The following is a 23,365-nucleotide window of genomic DNA, read 5'->3' as shown; positions in this document are numbered from 1 at the left end:
TCTAGCGGGCGACTCAATCGATATATATTTTAACCATATAATGTATTTTGTAGATCATGGTCCCTTTGATAGATTCTGAAAGTTTAGTTAATGTAGCATGTTCATGGACAGAGAGATCCCTCTTTGTTTGATACGAAGGGTCAGACAAGGATTATACAGTGGTGTTTAGTATCCATCGGAAGAGTATTTAATTAGCAATATTCCGGTGTTGGTTTGAAGCGGATTAATCGCTCGTGCGAATAGTTATGGACATAAGAAGTTTATGTCCATTTACTATTATTTGCCCTTACTTATCCATGCGGCGGGAAACCTAGTTTCCCACCCACCTGAGCAGTTGGAAGTAGACACAGCCCACCTGTATGAATCAACCTATGACCTTTTGTTATAATGCGAAGACGAATTCCTGTGTCCAATGAACAATGAGATTGTAGGGACCATTGAATTGTATTGTGTGTGGGGCATAAATAGACAAGCCGATCATATCCAGCTCTCACTCTTCAACGGTTCTCATTGCTGATAATCGGGAGCTGGATATCCAGAGGCGCATGCGATCGTTCCCCTTGTGCGTAAGTTTTCTCCGCAATCATATTGTCTTGTTATTGTGAGCCATATCTCTCTCTCTCTCTCTTCTCTTTCTCTCTCGTTTCTCTTATATAGTTATTGTACTGATATTGTATTTCATGTGTAGTTATCTGGTTAGGTAGTCTATGTTATATTGGTAGCGTATGACTTGTATTGTATTATTCTTTTTGAACGTTCATTCATTTCCTTAAAAGGCGTTAGACCCTTAGACCGGTATTGTGTGTTCATTATATTGCAGTGGGTAATAGGAGCGTCTCTATCGCTCAAACAGCTTTAGTGTAAACCCGCTTACACAGTGTTGCATTCTCATCTTATCATTACACCAAGGTTTACTGTATAATACACTGTTTTATGGTATAGTTATAAAGGTTTAACATTGTGAGTGTCTGCGCCGCTGGTGATCTCCTCGTGGTCCCGAGCGTCCGCTACGCTATAGCGAATCATTACGTTAGTCGGCAGCCAATAGCGTGCCTGCCTGTGATCTCTTGGCCGTGAGCGAACGTGACGCTTGAGCGTCTCGACTACGGCTAAGCGATTGTTACGCAACGTGCGTACCCTTACGGTATTCCATACGTTAATAGCGTACAGTGTTTCTTAGACCTCTTAAAGGGTTTTAAGTAAGATAAATATTTAGCTTTATCAATTGGCGGCTCGTCCGTCCTTCACATATCTTTGCTAGGTAATTCCAGCAGACATTATCCATCAGCAAAGGGCGGGAGATCATATTCTCGCAGTGCTGTCTGGATAAGCGTCTGCTTCGCTTAGTAAAGGGTGCTGAGGGAATCCGGAACCGGAGGTAAGAACAACACGCTAGTGTCTTTTAAAACTGTTTATTTCTGTCTTGCGTACACACGCACGCATATATCTGCATTTCTTTTCATTCGTGTATTTTCATATCACTCTCCTGTTTGCCATTTTATAATTGATAAACGTGCTAAGAGAGATTTGTCGCTATTTCATAGTTAAAGTGTAAAAGTAATACATTAAGGGATAAATTGCAAAGCACGCACGCAGCTCTACCTAAAGATACAAGGAGAGATTGGTGTGGTGCTCGGTAGATGATCAAGGATCATCTACATTGATAAACGTGTTAGTTGTGTTACGGTGGATATCTGCATTGCGTACACGTGTCTCTAACAAAAGGCTGAGACTCGCGCATGCAACCCAAAGGCCGACGCACGCAGCGTATATTACGCAACGGAGTGTCTGGGTACGCCCACGTAACTCAAATCACACGATAAGTGTTATGAGCCACGGCTGTGGCTCATTCCTGTTTTGCAGTTTTGTTCTGTATTTCATGTTATACTTCTGTTTATGTTCCCCGTGGGTGTCATGGGGTGCTCGGAGCTCACCCTTAAGGAGGGGATACTGTTATGAACCACAGGTAGTGGTTCATTCCTATTTTATGTTTATTTAGTTGTCTTGCATGCCAGGATTTCCCATTGCTCTGTTTTGGATTACTCTTGTCTGCTGCCGCTGGTGAGTCTGTGCAATTGCAGCTTGTTCCCATGTGTTCAGCCTCATCTGGCTGCTGATTGCATCTTGTCAGCTTAGTCGTGCAGCAGGCCAGCTGCAAGAGATAATTAATTAGGCCTCTCTGATATATGCTGGCTCACTGCAGTTAGCAGATGCTGATGATATTCCTTGGTTTGCAGTCTGCTTTAAGTTTGAGCTGGTTCCTGTCAGTCCCTGTGTGGATTCCTGTGTCAGTCCCTGTGTTGATTCCTGTGTCAGTCCCTGTGTCTGATCCCGTGTCCTACCCTGAGTTCCAGTGGATTCTGCCTGTCCTCCAGTTCTGAAAGTCGGTGTCGGCAGCTTCCTGTTTGCCTATGTCAGTTGCAGAAAGTATCCAGTCCTGCTCAAGCCGGTTGTTCCTGTCCTCAGTGGTCCTGTACTCGGATATTTGTCATCTATTCCTGGAGTCTGACCGAGCACCTTTAGCATCCTGTGGTGTTCGTGAGTAGCGGCTCAGCCGTGTGTTGCGGCTTGTCCGCTTACTGTTTATTATTTAGTATATTTGTGTCCTGGAGCTTTTGCGGAGGATTCCGCTCCCACAGATCCACTCTGGTATCCAGCGGTGCTGGATAGGAGTAACGGATCAGTGGATCTTTGGTTGTCCTTTTCCCTGGCGGCTAGTCCGCACATACCTTTTGATTTAGTTAGTTAGCTTGTAACCCCTGGCCTGGTTGCCTAGTCAGAGGGCCCCTTGTTATCACCCTGTCTCGGATTTCCCTTTGTCTCCCATTAAGACCTGAGGGGGCATCGGGGTTGGGCAGACATAATCCGCCCTTCGAACGCGGCTGCCATGGGCTCAAGCAACCATAGTCTCGCAGGGGATTTCTGATAACACGGGCGAGACAACGGAGTTAGGGCGCCAGGGGTTACTAGGCTTTCCTGCTCCCACAACCAGCATATCTTCCCAGTACTTTGACCTCAGCCATACGATCTCCTCTGGTCTGGAGTACGGGAATCAGAGTGCTGGAGCGGTACCCGATGCCCAGAGTGCTGGAGCGGTACCCGATGCCCAAAGTGCTGGAGCGGTACCCGATGCCCAGAGTGCTGGAGCGGTACCCGATGCCCAGAGTGCTGGAGCGGTACCCGATGCCCAGAGTGCTGGAGCGGTACCCGATGCCCAGAGTGCTGGAGCGGTACCCGATGCCCAGAGTGCTGGAGCGGTACCCGATGCCCAAGCTTATAGAGGGACATCAAATATTGTAGCTCAGGTTTCCATACCAGAAGGGGTCTCAGAAGCTGTTACCCCAGGTAGGGACTTGAGGAGCGCAACCTCAGAAAGGGTATCTAAAACCATAGTTCTTGAAGGGAACTCGAGAAGCAAAACCCCAGAAGGGATCTTTGAAGTAATATCCCCAAGTGGGGTCTCGAGAGACGCAGCCCCAAAGAAGGGTCTAGAAGTCGCTTCCCCAGGAAAGAACTTAAGAAGCATAGCATTAGTGGAGGATCTGAACGTTATTGCTTCAGCAAAAATCCCGGAAGTCATAGTCCCGGGAGAACTTTCGATTATTATCGACTCAGAGAGGGAGGCCGATGGCCCGATCCCAGTCAGGGAGGCCAACGACCCGGTCCCAGTAAAAGAATCCGAGGTGCTGGCCCCAGCGGGGTTCCCGGAGGCCACTGCCCCAGCGGGGTTCCCGGAGGCCACTGCCCCAGCGGGGTTCCCGGAGGCCACTGCCCCAGCGGGGTTCCCGGAAGTCACTGCCCCGGGTGGGGTTCAGAAAGTCACTGCCCCGGGTGGGGTTCAGAAAGTCACTGCCCCGGGTGGGGTTCAGAAAGTCACTGCCCCGGGTGGGGTTCAGAAAGTCACTGCCCCGGGTGGGGTTCAGAAAGTCACTGCCCCGGGTGGGGTTCAGAAAGTCTCAGCCCCGGGTGGGGTTCAGAGAGTCTCAGCCCCGGGTGGGGTTCAGAGAGTCTCAGCCTCGAGTAAGGTCAATAGTGACCAGGTCCTAGCAAAGCACTCCAGTCAGTCAGATGAGAAGAAAAACAGATCCTGACTCTGATATCTCAACATCCATAATCTTTGATGGGGACTTAGCCCAATTTCTGGCGCTTTACAAACACTATTACATTATTATGTTGTCTAGACCATTTCTGGGCATCACTCCAGAGAACCTTGTGCTCTATCTTATTTATTCTTTTAGAGGAGAGCCTTTTGAGTGGGCGACCAGCCTAATGAAAGCTGAAGATCCCATTCTTCAGGATCCCCCAGCATTCAGTGATGCAATTATTAAAAGATATGGTTCCAAAGAAATTGGTTCAGGTTCCTCTAAGTCACCCGTCTTGTCTGCTGAGAGTCCACAAAATACTGTAAACTCGGCACAGGAGTCTCAGCCCGTTGTTGTGACTGCAGGATGTGCTTTTCTGACTACTTCTTCTAATAATAGTACTTTACCAGAAAGTTCAGCTCCCAAGGGTAAGAGACCTGTCTCTGATTTGAACGCAGCCTTGCTGGGTGGTACCATCAGTTCAGACAATGTTTGGGGAATTACCTTGGTCAGACCTAAAGAGCTTTGTAAAAAGAAGAAGAAGAAAAAGAAATAATTTTTTGACTCTTGCCTTGATAAAAAAAAAAGAAAAAGATTTTTTTTCCCTTGTCTTGTGTCCAGTGGCCACCATCAAGGGGAGGGCACTGTTACAAGCTGTGGTTGCAGCTTGTTTCTGTTTTCGTGTCTGTTAGACCAATGTGTCAGGTTTTTTTTTGTATCCCTTGTTCTGGATAGTCTGAATTTTGGGGTCTTTTGACCCCTCCTCAAGGGGGGGGGTACTGTTATGAGCCACGGCTGTGGCTCATTCCTGTTTTGCAGTTTTGTTCTGTATTTCATGTTATACTTCTGTTTATGTTCCCCGTGGGTGTCATGGGGTGCTCGGAGCTCACCCTTAAGGAGGGGATACTGTTATGAACCACAGGTAGTGGTTCATTCCTATTTTATGTTTATTTAGTTGTCTTGCATGCCAGGATTTCCCATTGCTCTGTTTTGGATTACTCTTGTCTGCTGCCGCTGGTGAGTCTGTGCAATTGCAGCTTGTTCCCATGTGTTCAGCCTCATCTGGCTGCTGATTGCATCTTGTCAGCTTAGTCGTGCAGCAGGCCAGCTGCAAGAGATAATTAATTAGGCCTCTCTGATATATGCTGGCTCACTGCAGTTAGCAGATGCTGATGATATTCCTTGGTTTGCAGTCTGCTTTAAGTTTGAGCTGGTTCCTGTCAGTCCCTGTGTGGATTCCTGTGTCAGTCCCTGTGTTGATTCCTGTGTCAGTCCCTGTGTCTGATCCCGTGTCCTACCCTGAGTTCCAGTGGATTCTGCCTGTCCTCCAGTTCTGAAAGTCGGTGTCGGCAGCTTCCTGTTTGCCTATGTCAGTTGCAGAAAGTATCCAGTCCTGCTCAAGCCGGTTGTTCCTGTCCTCAGTGGTCCTGTACTCGGATATTTGTCATCTATTCCTGGAGTCTGACCGAGCACCTTTAGCATCCTGTGGTGTTCGTGAGTAGGTGGCTCAGCCGTGTGTTGCGGCTTGTCCGCTTACTGTTTATTATTTAGTATATTTGTGTCCTGGAGCTTTTGCGGAGGATTCCGCTCCCACAGATCCACTCTGGTATCCAGCGGTGCTGGATAGGAGTAACGGATCAGTGGATCTTTGGTTGTCCTTTTCCCTGGCGGCTAGTCCGCACATACCTTTTGATTTAGTTAGTTAGCTTGTAACCCCTGGCCTGGTTGCCTAGTCAGAGGGCCCCTTGTTATCACCCTGTCTCGGATTTCCCTTTGTCTCCCATTAAGACCTGAGGGGGCATCGGGGTTGGGCAGACATAATCTGCCCTTCGAACGCGGCTGCCATGGGCTCAAGCAACCATAGTCTCGCAGGGGATTTCTGATAACACGGGCGAGACAACGGAGTTAGGGCGCCAGGGGTTACTAGGCTTTCCTGCTCCCACAACCAGCATATCTTCCCAGTACTTTGACCTCAGCCATACGATCTCCTCTGGTCTGGAGTACGGGAATCATAACAATAAGTGTTATTGTAGCAGGCGAAGAGGTGGCAACGCGATAAATAGCGCAAGTCTATTTCAGTGTCCGAAATTTAAGCTAATAGATCCTTCTACAATTTACAACACATCTGGTCTAAAGGAAAGAAATTTCTGCGCAGAAATAGAAATAGAAACAAAAGTGTACATGTGGTGAGTGAGTGTTTGCATATATAAGTTTTTACAATTTTGGGGATTGAACCACAGAAATCATCGAGTTCTCGTGAAGTACATACGTGTAAGTGACATACATGGTGGCTAGGGAGGCATCCCTTGTTAAACATATAAAGAGCATTAGAGTGTAGCAGACCAGGAGGTCATACTGTAAGCAGACCAGGAGGTCAGACCAGGAGGTCGCATAACAGACCAGGAGGTCCAGGTACAGCAGACAAGGAAGTCCGCTATAGAGTCAAGTAGCCCAACACCAAGAAGGGTTGGGGCGGAACCCATATAGGCCATAAAGCTCAGGCTGAAGGAATTCGCAGCTGCTGAATGTCGATTCCACTGGTCGCTCCGCACATAAGATTAGTTGCTTATGTACTGAACGATTGTACCGCACGTAATTGTGTGCATTAGTTAGTAATCTGACCTAGTACCATTTGTGTACGAAAAGGGTCATAAACGCTATTTGTACATTCTAACGTGATTTGTGTAATTTTTTATTTTTAAAAGGGAAGTTCGCTGGTCACTCAGGAATTATCCAACAACCCCACAGTTACTGGAAAGGGTTAATGCTCTGCGGATCACACTCACATGTTCCAGTAAACAAAGGTTCATAGGGGCCCTGGGTCGAGTACGCCAGCACTATATCAGTGTGGAGGTCGTATTGGTCGGCGTGGGCGAGTAAGTGGGGTACTCGGTAAACCACCACCGTCAACCTATCTTTGAATATTTTGGTTTTTTGTAAGGGTTCGCTGAAGACCCTGATATAAAGGTCAGAGGTAGAGCAAGCAACACCTGCAAATTATGGGGGCCAGTTGTTCAGGAAGGGGGCGATCAACCTCGGTTCGGGTTGATTTAGTGAACCGACCAATCGGGTCGGCAAGGTACGTAATGTGTGAAAAATATGGTTCACACACAGAAGTTTTATGTGATGAATGGGAGAGAATGACTGTACATGACGGGGAGAAGTTCCCAAGAGTAGGCAGCTTTAGCCCAGAAGTGTTACTAAATCTAAGGAGAAGGATATGTCTCATTAAATCAGCAAAGAGACGAATCAAACATTATGATTATTTGCAGTTATGGCAACAGGAGGGTGAAATACAGAGAGGATTGGCTCAGGCGGCGGGATCTAATCCTATCAGGAAACTGGTGGCCACGGCCCCGCCGCCACCATACATATCAGGAGAGAAATTGGTTGCGGAGAATGACGCATCAGGGGGTAACAAACAGGCACTTAGCAACTGTATAAATGTTAAGGATAATGTTAATAAGTTAACTAATGCAAGTATTAACCCGTGCAAGTTGTACCCTGTTTTGAACTTTCCCCAGGAGTGTGATCAAGAAGACGAAGCATCAACAATATCAGCGCTCTCTCTAGCAGCCACCATATCAGAGACAACAGTAGGCACGGCCCAACCCTTAAGATTAGTAATAAAGGCCCCTAGCGGAGGGACAGGTGAGGTCGTATCAACGGGTAAGTACGGCACCTTACACTATGCTGAAACCATTTCACCGCAGGCTGTAGAATCTAATCAGAATGAGGTTATTAAACTTGCTCCCGTTAGGGTAATAGCTGTTCCAAATGGGAAAACGGACACTACAGGAGTCACTCCCATTAGGAACATTGCCATGTATAGCCCATTTTCCCGAATGGAATTAAGAACCATAGTGTCTGAATTCCCTGATCCTAGGAAAGATCTAGTTGCTAACCAGAAATACATCAGAGACCTAGGAAATACTGTAGAGCCAAATAACAAAGACTGGCAGATATTGCTGAGGGCATGTTTACCCTCCAATGTCGACTCAGCTCAATTTTTAGCTGACTGTGGATTGGATCAGGATGTACCCCTTACAGATGTGTACAACAAAGACAATGTAAAAAGAATAAATTTACAGTTAAAGGAGTATTTCCCAGCTGTAGCCAAATGGAATAGAATTTTTTCCATTAAACAAAAAGAGTCAGAAACAGCTGCTGAGTATTTTCACCGGGCACTATTAGAAATGGCAAAATACACTGGCATAGAGGACATTAGGACCAATGCAAATCATCAAGAAGTAGCAGTATCTGTGCTAATGGATGGTTTAAAAGAAGCATTAAAGACAAGGGTACAGACCACGCAACCATGTTGGCGAGGTCTGTCGGTGGCTACTTTGAGAGAGGCTGCTATTGATCACGACCGGAATATCACCAGACACAGGGAGTCACAAGGTGATAAGTTAATGGCCGTAAGTATACAGGCCCTGACCACAAAGCAGCCTTTGTTTAAATCACCAAACCCGGTGGGTAAGTCAAATGTGGTAACATGTTATTTTTGTCATAAACAGGGACACATAGCACGAGACTGTAGAGCGAAAAATTCACAAAGATCATACCAACCCCCTAGACAACGACATGACACACGAAATTGGGATCAGGGTCCACAGAGACGGAGTTATGAGCCACATACAGGGGAAACAAAAAGATATCCCCCAAAAGGAGACTGGCAAACTTCTGGCAGTTCCCATTTAACCCCTTCACAAGTAGTTGCTGCCAGCGGGATCCAGGGAGGTCACCATACCCAATAGGGGTGTGGCCACACCTGTAATCTGCAGCCAGTAAAATTGATTGCAAGTCTTGGAAGTGAACCCGAAATTGCAATAAATGTAGCTGGTAAATCATTAAACTTTCTTGTAGATACGGGGGCGGCCAAATCAGTGATAAATTCGACAGTGGGCATGAGAACCACTGGTAAGACAATTCCAGCCATGGGAGTAACGGGAGTAGTCCAGCACTACCCTGTTAGCAAACCAGCCGAGATTACAATAGGGCCTTTGCACACCAAGCATTCCTTTTTGCTGGCGGCATCGGCACCGACTAATCTCCTGGGAAGAGACTTATTGTGTAAAATGGGGTGCGTCATTTATTGTACTCCTGAAGGTGTATTCTTGGACATACCTGAGAATCACGCTCAGGAAGTGCGAGACATGTTAGACTCCCCATCAAAATTACTGTCACATACCATTATGACAAATAGGAATCCATCCCAGGTAGAAGAAATGACATCCCAGATACCAGAGTCACTTTGGACTAAAGATGGACAGGACACTGGATTAATGGCAAACGTAGCTCCGGTAGTTGTACAAGTAAAAGATGGTAGGATAGCTCCAAAAATCCCACAGTACCCTCTGAAGCCAGAGGTGGAGTTAGGAGTGTATCCCGTAATAGAGCGCTTGCTACAACAGGGCATTCTGGTAAGAACGTCCAGCACTGCCAATAGTCCCATCTTCCCTGTGAAAAAGAGTGGGGGGAGGGGTTACCGGCTAGTGCAGGATCTAAGGGGGATTAACAAAATAGTTGAGAGTCAGCTCCCCGTAGTGCCAAATCCAGCTGTCATCCTTATGCAAATCCCTCCCACTGCGAAATTTTTCACTGTTATTGACCTCTGCTCCGCTTTCTTTTCGGTACCCCTGCATCCTGACAGCCAATATTTGTTTGCATTTACATATAGAGGAGTCCAATACACATGGACTCGATTACCACAAGGTTTTATAGACAGTCCAAGTATATTTTCCCAGGCTTTGCATGATTGTTTACAATCGTTCCAACCAGAGAGTGGATCAGTATTGATACAGTATGTGGATGATTTACTACTGTGTTCTGATTCAGTGGAAGCATCCCTGAAGGATACGAAACAGCTCCTGTTTCATCTTTCAGACACAGGACACAAGGTTTCCAAAGACAAGTTACAATTATGCCAAACTAAAGTAAAATATTTGGGACACTGTCTAACACAAGGACTGAGACACCTGACCGCTGATAGAATTCAAGCAATTAGAGACATGACTCTGCCACAAACCCAGCAACAGATCAGAACGTTTTTAGGAATGTGTGGGTATTGCCGTAACTGGATCCCAGGGTTTTCCATTCTAGCGTTACCTTTGCAGGAGATGGTCTCCTCAAACAAACCTGATCGGATTTCGCATACAGACGAATCCGAGATGGCATTTGAGAGACTTAAACAGTGCCTAACGCAGGCGCCAGCATTAGGTATGCCAGACTATGGGAAACCCTTTGAGCTGTACGGAACAGAAAGTGCTGGTTGCGCGGCAGGCGTCCTAACCCAGAAGCACGGTGATGCCAGCAGGCCGGTAGCATACTACAGCGCTCAGCTAGATACGGTGGCGCGATCCCTCCCCACATGCTTGCGAAGCGTTGCTGCGATAGCATTGCTAGTAACGAAAAGCGAAGATGTAGTGCTAGGTCACAACCTCACAATTCATACACCACATGCAGTGTCAGCCTTGCTAAATTCTGCCCAAACCAGGCACGTCTCATCAGCACGGTTTACAAGATGGGAATTGGCACTAATGGCCCCCGTAAACATCACCATAAGGAGATGCAGTGCATTAAATCCTGCAACATATCTCCCAGGTGTGCCTGGACAGGCACAAAGGGTGGAGGATGAGAGTGGTGGGGAAGGAGGATTTAATACAAAGGATGACACACATGATTGTATGGAATATTTGACCCAAAATTTCACGGCAAGGCCTGACATCAGTGACAACCCACTAGAAGATGTAGACTTTACTTTCTACACTGACGGTAGTTGTCACAGACAGTCAGACTCGGGAGACTTGTGTACTGGATACGCAGTCGTAGATGACCAAGGCACCATAGAAGCAGAACCGCTAGGCCCACCTCACTCAGCCCAGGTTGCTGAACTGGTCGCCCTAACCAGAGCATGTGAATTGGCTAAGGGCAAGTCAGCCAATATCTACACCGACTCTAGATACGCATTCGGGGTAGTCCATGATTTCGGAGCCCTATGGCGCCTCAGAAATTTCATGACGGCAGCTGGTACACCGGTAGCGCATGCAGCCCACATCAAAAGGCTTCTAACAGCGATACAGGAACCCGACAGAGTGGCTGTTATCAAGTGTAAAGCACACACATATAGCCAGGACCCAGTATCACTTGGTAACAGCCGAGCAGATGAAGCTGCTAAGTTAGCAGCCGGTACCCCCAGACAGACAGACACCACACAATTGATGGTATTCAATACCATCAACACACAGAAGTTGTGTGAGATGCAAAATTTGTGTTCCACACAGGAAAAGGCAGTCTGGAAGGCAAAGGGATATGGCCAGGAGTCCTCAGGACTCTGGACGGATGGACAAGGTAAACCAGTGGCCCCCAGAGCATATCTTCCATGTTTAGCTGAGGCAGCACACGGGCTGACTCATCTGGGCAAGGAGGGAATGTGTAAGTTGGTAAGAGCATATTGGTGCGCCCCAGGATTTTCATCCCATGCAGGTAAGAGAGCAATGTCATGCCTTACCTGTTTGAGAAAGAATAGCGGAAAGGCAATACCAACAGAACCATCTCATATCCCACCTACAGGCGGACCTTTTCAGGTAATACAGATTGACTTTATCCAATTACCCCCTTGTCGAAATTTGAAATATGTACTTGTTTGTATAGATGTGTTCTCAAATTGGGTCGAAGCATTTCCTGCGGCCACAAATACCGCTATGTTTACTGCTAAGAAAATTGTGCAGGAATTTGTATGTAGATATGGTATCCCTAGAATAATCGAAAGTGATAGGGGTACCCATTTTACTGGTGATGTCTTTCAAGGAATGTGTAAGTTGATGGGAATTGATAGCAAGCTGCACACTCCATACCGTCCACAGGCGAGTGCGAAGGTGGAAAGAGTGAACAGCACTATTAAAAAAAAACTGAGCAAAGTTATGGCAGAAACAGGATTGACATGGCCAGAAGCTTTACCCATTGTACTATACAGCATCAGAACCACTCCCAGGTCCCCTCTTAATCTGTCTCCCTTTGAAATCTTGTTTGGTCGACAACCGCATGTTATGATTAACCCTCAGGATGATTTGAAGTGTAACAATGAAGTGACTGTAAAATACTTGATTAACATGAGTAAACAGCTAAGGAATCAAAATGATAATTTGAAGTTGGTGATTCCTGATTTACCAGATAGTAATTGTCATGACATTGAACCTGGGGATTATGTAATGATACGGAATTTTCTACGCTCAGGTTGCCTTATTGACAGATGGGAAGGACCATACCAAGTCTTATTGACTAGCACTACAGCATTGAAGGTTGCCGAGAGAGAGACTTGGGTTCATTCGTCCCATTGTAAGAAGGTTGCTGATCCAGAGAGGTCCCGTGATAAGGAACAGACGGTAGAGGAAGTTGTATCACTGGAGTGTCTGTTCCAGGAGGACTGAGGCGGCACCCGAGCATTGAAAAATCATAAGATCGGAAGCAGTTGTCGGTTCCCTGTTCCCTTTTATTGTTTTTCTCCACTTCCCATCCCATCTCCCTCAATTATTTCTTTCCCCCTTCTCATTTTTCTCCATCTCCTCCTCTAAGATGGACTTGCCCCAAGAGACTGTGATCCAGATTTTCCTGTTGACCATGATGTTGACCAGAGCAGTCTGTTCCGGCGAGAGTACCATGGAGGTCGAGAGAGGTTCTGGAATGGGTTCTGATGACAGAGATGGAGGCGTAGTTTTCCAAGAACAACATAATCAACAAGCAAAGGCGAGTATCAGAAAACGATCCGATAACATAGACCATAGAAGGAATTGTGAAGGATTGTTAGCTGAAGAAAACTGTATCTGTAGGCTCTGTGACAATGTAGTTGAGGATGGGTGTATCAAGAAATGTCAGTCCAGTTTTAATATCCACATGGACCGGCATCCATTGAGTGACTATCACTCCTTAGTGGGTAATGTGTTAAATCAGACAGATTGTTGGGTATGCTCTCAAGTACCTCAAGGCCATAGTAAATCAGGCTTAGTACCATTTCCTTTAACGATAGGGGAGGTACTTGAGCTAAGTGGTGGGAGACCGGTGGACAGGAGGTTTAATATCTCCAGTCCCCCTAGTTTGAAGCTCCACCAATATCATGTGGATAAGTCCCTAATATGTTTTAACATTTCCAATCCCCGAAAAGCCGGGAAATTGGGAAGTGTCATGGAGTAACCAAACCATGACCTTTTCATATAGAGCAGATAGAATGCCAACAGATACAGAGCTTATACGCCACATAGCTGGTAGTGGAAAATATTTCCGATATAGGTATACCCTAGGAGGTAGGATTATGAGAGTTGGAGAGGTGTCACCAGGATACTGTGCACATATCGTACAAACTGATACGTGTACTAGACAGATGGGAGAATTAGGGTTAGGAGATTTCACATGGAAGTTGTGTAATATGGTTATGTCCTATTCCGTCCCATATGTTCTCCCCGATGATGCATATTTCATATGCGGGAGGAAGGCGTATAAGTGGCTTGCCCCAAACTCTGAAGGATTGTGTTATATTGGAAAAGTACTGCCTGAGGTAATGACTGTATCACATGCCAAAATGAAAGATATACACCGTGTTGCCCAAGCTCCTTATACTCACACTCATTACGAGCACGTAGTTAAACGGCACCTGATAGAAAGAACAGAGCATCCGGCCTCTGACATGATCCATGAATCCACCGGGATTCAGGTTCTACTCGCGTTAGACATCACTCGCACCGCCAGAGGAGTGTTGAATTATAAATACATATCTGCGCTCGCAAATTTGTTAGACAATATCACAGAAATGTATGATGACACGTTTAGGTATACTGGAAGAGAGCTTCAAGCTTATAAAACAGAACTGGTTCAGCATAGAATGGTTCTTAATTATCTCACAGCAGTAACAGGTGGATATTGTGTCACACTGGCAACGCAGTACGGCGTGAAATGCTGCACATATATAACGAATAGTACCGAGGATCCGGTCGAGGTCATAGACCAAAAGATGGATGACATTCTCCAATTAAAGTGGGAATTTCGCAGGAGACACAATCTCACCCTTGCTGCTGTGGGTAATGAGCTGACTGGTTGGGTGTCATGGTTGAACCCGCGAAATTGGTTCTCTGGTTTAGGAGAATGGGCTCAAGGAGTCATAATGGATGTTGGGAAGTTTCTCCTATGTATCTTAGGTGTTGTCATATCGATTGGCTTGATATTTAGATGCGGTCAGGCTTTAATGAAGTGCAAACGAAGTACTAGGGTGATGAGTCTAAGGAGTGAGGAAATTGTAATTCCAATGGATTTGATTTATGACCCAACGGTAGAGACAATGATGTGATGAAAATGCGATTATACGGTCCGTTTCTTTCACCTGTTTTTCCGTTTTCTCCAAGGTAAAAAGACCCACTTGGACGAGGAATTTGACGACCCTGTATACAGACAACTGATGGATTAAAGAAGAAGTTTTGACAACCTTATACACAGATATTTGATGAACTATGTCATAGACCCCCAGTTTCCCTAGAAATTTTAAATTTACGCTAGCCCAACACTTTTTGTAAGTCTATGGACATTGACAAAGCTTTTGCTCACACCTATTGGCAAAAGCCCAAAGAAGACTGCATTCAACAGACACCGAACAAGACTTCAACCGACAAATGTTCATTAACCTGACATAGAATACCACTGCATTTACCATAATTGTTCTTTATCTTCATTTCCACAACCCTCAGGTAATGACACACATAGTCGATAGGGAATACAGGCACAGATATCAGCAATCACATATTCCCCCATTCATGTATCATCAACTAAAATGTGCTCCCCAATTTTGTTACAACCAAAGCCGAAAAGAGCTCGGTAAAGTTTGGCAGCCCATCCACAGACCCTTAATACGGGATAAGAAGGAATTCAAATGTATACTTCGCAATACCTCGAAGCTTGATTTAAAACACGTACGGCACGATGATACATGACCCCCCAAACATGGATTCATACACACATGCTTCTGCTATCTCACTAGGTCATACCCTTTTCCTACCTTCTCCTCTCCTCCCCTACCCAACCATAGAAATATTTACATATGACATATATTTTTCTCGTTTTGAAATGTTTTAGGAAGTGGCAGTTATTGTTGACTGCCAAAGGGTGGACTGTCAAAGTCAGAAAAATATCACTATGCACACTGCCATATTTGCACCTCATGCGAGCTCCCGCTGCGCGTGCAAGAGCTCTCCCGTGCGTGCGCATACTCGCCTTCGCGTGCACCCGCAGGCGCACGATATGCGGATTTACGGTAGAGTTTGTATGCGTCTAGCGGGCGACTCAATCGATATATATTTTAACCATATAATGTATTTTGTAGATCATGGTCCCTTTGATAGATTCTGAAAGTTTAGTTAATGTAGCATGTTCATGGACAGAGAGATCCCTCTTTGTTTGATACGAAGGGTCAGACAAGGATTATACAGTGGTGTTTAGTATCCATCGGAAGAGTATTTAATTAGCAATATTCCGGTGTTGGTTTGAAGCGGATTAATCGCTCGTGCGAATAGTTATGGACATAAGAAGTTTATGTCCATTTACTATTATTTGCACTTACTTATCCATGCGGCGGGAAACCTAGTTTCCCACCCACCTGAGCAGTTGGAAGTAGACACAGCCCACCTGTATGAATCAACCTATGACCTTTTGTTATAATGCGAAGACGAATTCCTGTGTCCAATGAACAATAAGATTGTAGGGACCATTGAATTGTATTGTGTGTGGGGCATAAATAGACAAGCCGATCATATCCAGCTCTCACTCTTCAACGGTTCTCATTGCTGATAATCGGGAGCTGGATATCCAGAGGCGCATGCGATCGTTCCCCTTGTGCGTAAGTTTTCTCCGCAATCATATTGTCTTGTTATTGTGAGCCATATCTCTCTCTCTCTCTTCTCTTTCTCTCTCGTTTCTCTTATATAGTTATTGTACTGATATTGTATTTCATGTGTAGTTATCTGGTTAGGTAGTCTATGTTATATTGGTAGTGTATGACTTGTATTGTATTATTCTTTTTGAACGTTCATTCATTTCCTTAAAAGGCGTTAGACCCTTAGACCGGTATTGTGTGTTCATTATATTGCAGTGGGTAATAGGAGCGTCTCTATCGCTCAAACAGCTTTAGTGTAAACCCGCTTACACAGTGTTGCATTCTCATCTTATCATTACACCAAGGTTTACTGTATAATACACTGTTTTATGGTATAGTTATAAAGGTTTAACATTGTGAGCATCTGCGCCGCTGGTGATCTCCTCGTGGTCCCGAGCGTCCGCTACGCTATAGCGAATCATTACGTTAGTCGGCAGCCAATAGCGTGCCTGCCTGTGATCTCTTGGCCGTGAGCGAACGTGACGCTTGAGCGTCTCGACTACGGCTAAGCGATTGTTACGCAACGTGCGTACCCTTACGGTATTCCATACGTTAATAGCGTACAGTGTTTCTTAGACCTCTTAAAGGGTTTTAAGTAAGATAAATATTTAGCTTTATCAGTCGGCAAGACACAGAGACAGTTTCGCGAACGCATGGCACTGCATCGCAGTGCCATCAAACAGGCATTAGAGAAGAGGTCTAGTGGCCCGACACTGCATGCTGGCAAGACACACTGTAGCCAGCATGCGTGCCATCATTATAGATCATGTCCCTCTATCCCATTGGGGTGGAGATCGGAACAGGATCCTCCTACAATGGGAGAGTAGGTGGATTTATGTTCTCAACACCCTGTCACCACAGGGTTTGAATGAATCTTTAGGCCTCCAGTGTTTTTTATAAACAGTTAGATTTATTCCTATATATGGCCAATTATCTATTCACCTTTATCCCTTATAGTATCTAGAGATGAGCGCCTGAAATTTTTCGGGTTTTGTGTTTTGGTTTTGGGTTCGGTTCCGCGGCCGTGTTTTGGGTTCGAACGCGTTTTGGCAAAACCTCACCGAATTTTTTTTGTCGGATTCGGGTGTGTTTTGGATTCGGGTGTTTTTTTCAAAAAACACTAAAAAACAGCTTAAATCATAGAATTTGGGGGTCATTTTGATCCCAAAGTATTATTAACCTCAAAAACCATAATTTACACTCATTTTCAGTCTATTCTGAATACCTCACACCTCACAATATTATTTTTAGTCCTAAAATTTGCACCGAGGTCGCTGTGTGAGTAAGATAAGCGACCCTAGTGGCCGACACAAACACCGGGCCCATCTAGGAGTGGCACTGCAGTGTCACGCAGGATGTCCCTTCCAAAAAACCCTCCCCAAACAGCACATGACGCAAAGAAAAAAAGAGGCGCAATGAGGTAGCTGTGTGAGTAAGATTAGCGACCCTAGTGGCCGACACAAACACCGGGCCCATCTAGGAGTGGCACTGCAGTGTCACGCAGGATGGCCCTTCCAAAAAACCCTCCCCAAACAGCACATGACGCAAAGAAAAAAAGAGGCGCAATGAGGTAGCTGTGTGAGTAAGATTAGCGACCCTAGTGGCCGACACAAACACCGGGCCCATCTAGGAGTGGCACTGCAGTGTCACGCAGGATGTCCCTTCCAAAAAACCCTCCCCAAACAGCACATGACGCAAAGAAAAAAAGAGGCGCAATGAGGTAGCTGTGTGAGTAAGATTAGCGACCCTAGTGGCCGACACAAACACCGGGCCCATCTAGGAGTGGCACTGCAGTGTCACGCAGGATGTCCCTTCCAAAAAACCCTCCCCAAACAGCACATGACGCAAAGAAAAAAAGAGGCGCAATGAGGTAGCTGACTGTGTGAGTAAGATTAGCGACCCTAGTGGCCGACACAAACACCGGGCCCATCTAGGAGTGGCACTGCAGTGTCACGCAGGATGTCCCTTCCAAAAAACCCTCCCCAATCAGCACATGATGCAAAGAAAAAGAAAAGAAAAAAGAGGTGCAAGATGGAATTGTCCTTGGGCCCTCCCACCCACCCTTATGTTGTATAAACAAAACAGGACATGCACACTTTAACCAACCCATCATTTCAGTGACAGGGTCTGCCACACGACTGTGACTGATATGACGGGTTGGTTTGGACCCCCCCCCAAAAAAGAAGCAATTAATCTCTCCTTGCACAAACTGGCTCTACAGAGGCAAGATGTCCACCTCATCTTCACCCTCCGATATATCACCGTGTACATCCCCCTCCTCACAGATTATCAATTCGTCCCCACTGGAATCCACCATCTCAGCTCCCTGTGTACTTTGTGGAGGCAATTGCTGCTGGTCAATGTCTCCGCGGAGGAATTGATTATAATTCATTTTAATGAACATCATCTTCTCCACATTTTCTGGATGTAACCTCGTACGCCGATTGCTGACAAGGTGAGCGGCGGCACTAAACACTCTTTCGGAGTACACACTTGTGGGAGGGCAACTTAGGTAGAATAAAGCCAGTTTGTGCAAGGGCCTCCAAATTGCCTCTTTTTCCTACCAGTATAAGTACGGACTGTGTGACGTGCCTACTTGGATGCGGTCACTCATATAATCCTCCACCATTCTATCAATGTTGAGAGAATCATATGCAGTGACAGTAGACGACATGTCCGTAATCGTTGTCAGGTCCTTCAGTCCGGACCAGATGTCAGCATCAGCAGTCGCTCCAGACTGCCCTGCATCACCGCCAGCGGGTGGGCTCGGAATTCTGAGCCTTTTCCTCGCACCCCCAGTTGCGGGAGAATGTGAAGGAGGAGATGTTGACAGGTCGCGTTCCGCTTGACTTGACAATTTTGTCACCAGCAGGTCTTTCAACCCCAGCAGACTTGTGTCTGCCGGAAAGAGAGATCCAAGGTAGGCTTTAAATCTAGGATCGAGCACGGTGGCCAAAATGTAGTGCTCTGATTTCAACAGATTGACCACCCGTGAATCCTTGTTAAGCGAATTAAGGGCTGCATCCACAAGTCCCACATGCCTAGCGGAATCGCTCCCTTTTAGCTCCTTCTTCAATGCCTCCAGCTTCTTCTGCAAAAGCCTGATGAGGGGAATGACCTGACTCAGGCTGGCAGTGTCTGAACTGACTTCACGTGTGGCAAGTTCAAAGGGCATCAGAACCTTGCACAACGTTGAAATCATTCTCCACTGCACTTGAGACAGGTGCATTCCACCTCCTATATCGTGCTCAATTGTATAGGCTTGAATGACCTTTTGCTGCTCCTCCAACCTCTGAAGCATATAGAGGGTTGAATTCCACCTCGTTACCACTTCTTGCTTCAGATGATGGCAGGGCAGGTTCAGTAGTTTTTGGTGGTGCTCCAGTCTTCTGTACGTGGTGCCTGTACGCCGAAAGTGTCCCGCAATTCTTCTGGCCACCGACAGCATCTCTTGCACGCCCCTGTCGTTTTTTAAAAAATTCTGCACCACCAAATTCAAGGTATGTGCAAAACATGGGACGTGCTGGAATTTGCCCATATTTAATGCACACACAATATTGCTGGCGTTGTCCGATGCCACAAATCCACAGGAGAGTCCAATTGGGGTAAGCCATTCCGCGATGATCTTCCTCAGTTGCCGTAAGAGGTTTTCAGCTGTGTGCGTATTCTGGAAAGCGGTGATACAAAGCGTAGCCTGCCTAGGAAAGAGTTGGCGTTTGCGAGATGCTGCTACTGGTGCCGCCGCTGCTGTTCTTGCGGCGGGAGTCCATACATCTACCCAGTGGGCTGTCACAGTCATATAGTCCTGACCCTGCCCTGCTCCACTTGTCCACATGTCCGTGGTTAAGTGGACATTGGGTACAACTGCATTTTTTAGGACACTGGTGAGTCTTTTTCTGACGTCCGTGTACATTCTCGGTATCGCCTGCCTAGAGAAGTGGAACCTAGATGGTATTTGGTAACGGGGGCACACTGCCTCAATAAATTGTCTAGTTCCCTGTGAACTAACGGCGGATACCGGACGCACGTCTAACACCAACATAGTTGTCAAGGCCTCAGTTATCCGCTTTGCAGTAGGATGACTGCTGTGATATTTCATCTTCCTCGCAAAGGACTGTTGAACAGTCAATTGCTTACTGGAAGTAGTACAAGTGGGCTTACGACTTCCCCTCTGGGATGACCATCGACTCCCAGCGGCAACAACAGCAGCGCCAGCAGCAGTAGGCGTTACACGCAAGGATGCATCGGAGGAATCCCAGGCAGGAGAGGACTCGTCAGAATTGCCAGTGACATGGCCTGCAGGACTATTGGCATTCCTGGGGAAGGAGGAAATTGACACTGAGGGAGTTGGTGGGGTGGTTTGCGTGAGCTTGGTTACAAGAGGAAGGGATTTACTGGTCAGTGGACTGCTTCCGCTGTCACCCAAAGTTTTTGAACTTGTCACTGACTTATTATGAATGCGCTGCAGGTGACGTATAAGGGAGGATGTTCCGAGGTGGTTAACGTCCTTACCCCTACTTATTACAGCTTGACAAAGGGAACACACGGCTTGACACCTGTTGTCCGCATTTCTGGTGAAATACCTCCACACCAAAGAGCTGATTTTTTTGGTATTTTCACCTGGCATGTCAACGGCCATATTCCTCCCACGGACAACAGGTGTCTCCCCGGGTGCCTGACTTAAACAAACCACCTCACCATCAGAATCCTCCTGGTCAATTTCCTCCCCAGCGCCAGCAACACCCATATCCTCCTCATCCTGGTGTACTTCAACACTGACATCTTCAATCTGACTATCAGGAACTGGACTGCGGGTGCTCCTTCCAGCACTTGCAGGGGGCGTGCAAATGGTGGAAGGCGCATGCTCTTCACGTCCAGTGTTGGGAAGGTCAGGCATCGCAACCGACACAATTGGACTCTCCTTGTGGATTTGGGATTTCGAAGAATGCACAGTTCTTTGCTGTGCTGCTTTTGCCAGCTTGAGTCTTTTCATTTTTCTAGCGAGAGGCTGAGTGCTTCCATCCTCATGTGAAGCTGAACCACTAGCCATGAACATAGGCCAGGGCCTCAGCCGTTCCTTGCCACTCCGTGTGGTAAATGGCATATTGGCAAGTTTACGCTTCTCCTCCGACAATTTTATTTTAGGTTTTGGAGTCCTTTTTTTTCTGATATTTGGTGTTTTGGATTTGACATGCTCTGTACTATGACATTGGGCATCGGCCTTGGCAGACGACGTTGCTGGCATTTCATCGTCTCGGCCATGACTAGTGGCAGCAGCTTCAGCACGAGGTGGAAGTGGATCTTGATCTTTCCCTAATTTTGGAACCTCAACATTTTTGTTCTCCATATTTTAATAGGCACAACTAAAAGGCACCTCAGGTAAACAATGGAGATGGATACTAGTATACAATTATGGACTGCCTGCCGACTGCAGACACAGAGGTAGCCACAGCCGTGAACTACCGTACTGTACTGTGTCTGCAGCTAATATAGACTGGTTGATAAAGAGAAGATGTCTATGTAACTATGTATGTATAAAGAAGACTGAAAAAAATCCACGGTTAGGTGGTATACAATTATGGACGGACTGCCTGCCGAGTGCAGACACAGAGGTAGCCACAGCCGTGAACTACCGTACTGTACTGTGTCTGCAGCTAATATAGACTGGTTGATAAAGAGAAGATGTCTATGTAACTATGTATGTATAAAGAAGAATGAAAAAAAACCACGGTTAGGTGGTATACAATTATGGACGGACTGCCTGCCGAGTGCAGACACAGAGGTAGCCACAGCCGTGAACTACCGTACTGTACTGTGTCTGCAGCTAATATAGACTGGTTGATAAAGAGAAGATGTCTATGTAACTATGTATGTATAAAGAAGAATGAAAAAAATCCACGGTTAGGTGGTATTACAATTATGGACGGACTGCCTGCCGAGTGCAGAGACACAGAGGTAGCCACAGCCGTGAACTACCGTACTGTGTCTGCTGCGACTGGATGATAAATGATATAAAAAATATATATATCACTACTGCAGCCGGACAGGTATATATTATATATTATATAATGACGGACCTGCTGGACACTGTCTGTCAGCAGAATGAGTTTTATTTTTATAGAATAAAAAAAAACAAAACACACAAGTGAAGTCACACGACGAGTGTTTAACTTTTTCAGGCAATCACAATATAAGTATACTACTAACTATACTGGTGGTCAGTGTGGTCAGGTCACTGGTCAGTCACACTGGCAGTGGCACTCCTGCAGCAAAAGTGTGCACTGTTTAATTTTAATATAATATGTACTCCTGGCTCCTGCTATAACCTATAACTGGCACTGCAGTAGTGCTCCCCAGTCTCCCCCACAATTATAAGCTGTGTGAGCTGAGCAGTCAGACAGATATATAATATATATAGATGATGCAGCACACTGGCCTGAGCCTGAGCAGTGCACACAGATATGGTATGTGACTGACTGAGTCACTGTGTGTATCGCTTTTTTCAGGCAGAGAACGGATATATTAAATAAACTGCACTGTGTGTCTGGTGGTCACTCACTATATAATATATTATGTACTCCTGGCTCCTGCTATAACCTATAACTGGCACTGCAGTAGTGCTCCCCAGTCTCCCCCACAATTATAAGCTGTGTGAGCTGAGCAGTCAGACAGATATATATAATATTATATATAGATAATAGATGATGCAGCACACTGGCCTGAGCCTGAGCAGTGCACACAGATATGGTATGTGACTGACTGAGTCACTGTGTGTATCGCTTTTTTCAGGCAGAGAACGGATATATTAAATAAACTGCACTGTGTGTCTGGTGGTCACTCACTATATAATATATTATGTACTCCTGGCTCCTGCTATAACCTATAACTGGCACTGCAGTAGTGCTCCCCAGTCTCCCCCACAATTATAAGCTGTGTGAGCTGAGCAGTCAGACAGATATATATAATATTATATATAGATAATAGATGATGCAGCACACTGGCCTGAGCCTGAGCAGTGCACACAGATATGGTATGTGACTGACTGAGTCACTGTGTGTATCGCTTTTTTCAGGCAGAGTACGGATATATTAAATAAACTGCACTGTGTGTCTGGTGGTCACTCACTATATAATATATTATGTACTCCTGGCTCCTGCTATAACCTATAACTGGCACTGCAGTAGTGCTCCCCAGTCTCCCCCACAATTATAAGCTGTGTGAGCTGAGCAGTCAGACAGATATATATAATATTATATATAGATAATAGATGATGCAGCACACTGGCCTGAGCCTGAGCAGTGCACACAGATATGGTATGTGACTGAGTCACTGTGTGCTGTGTATCGCTTTTTTCAGGCAGAGAACGGAT

The sequence above is a fragment of the Pseudophryne corroboree genome, chromosome 1 (genome assembly GCF_028390025.1).
Source record: "Pseudophryne corroboree isolate aPseCor3 chromosome 1, aPseCor3.hap2, whole genome shotgun sequence".
Classification (NCBI taxonomy): Eukaryota; Metazoa; Chordata; class Amphibia; order Anura; family Myobatrachidae; genus Pseudophryne; species Pseudophryne corroboree.
Note: the sequence above shows the minus strand (reverse complement) of the source record.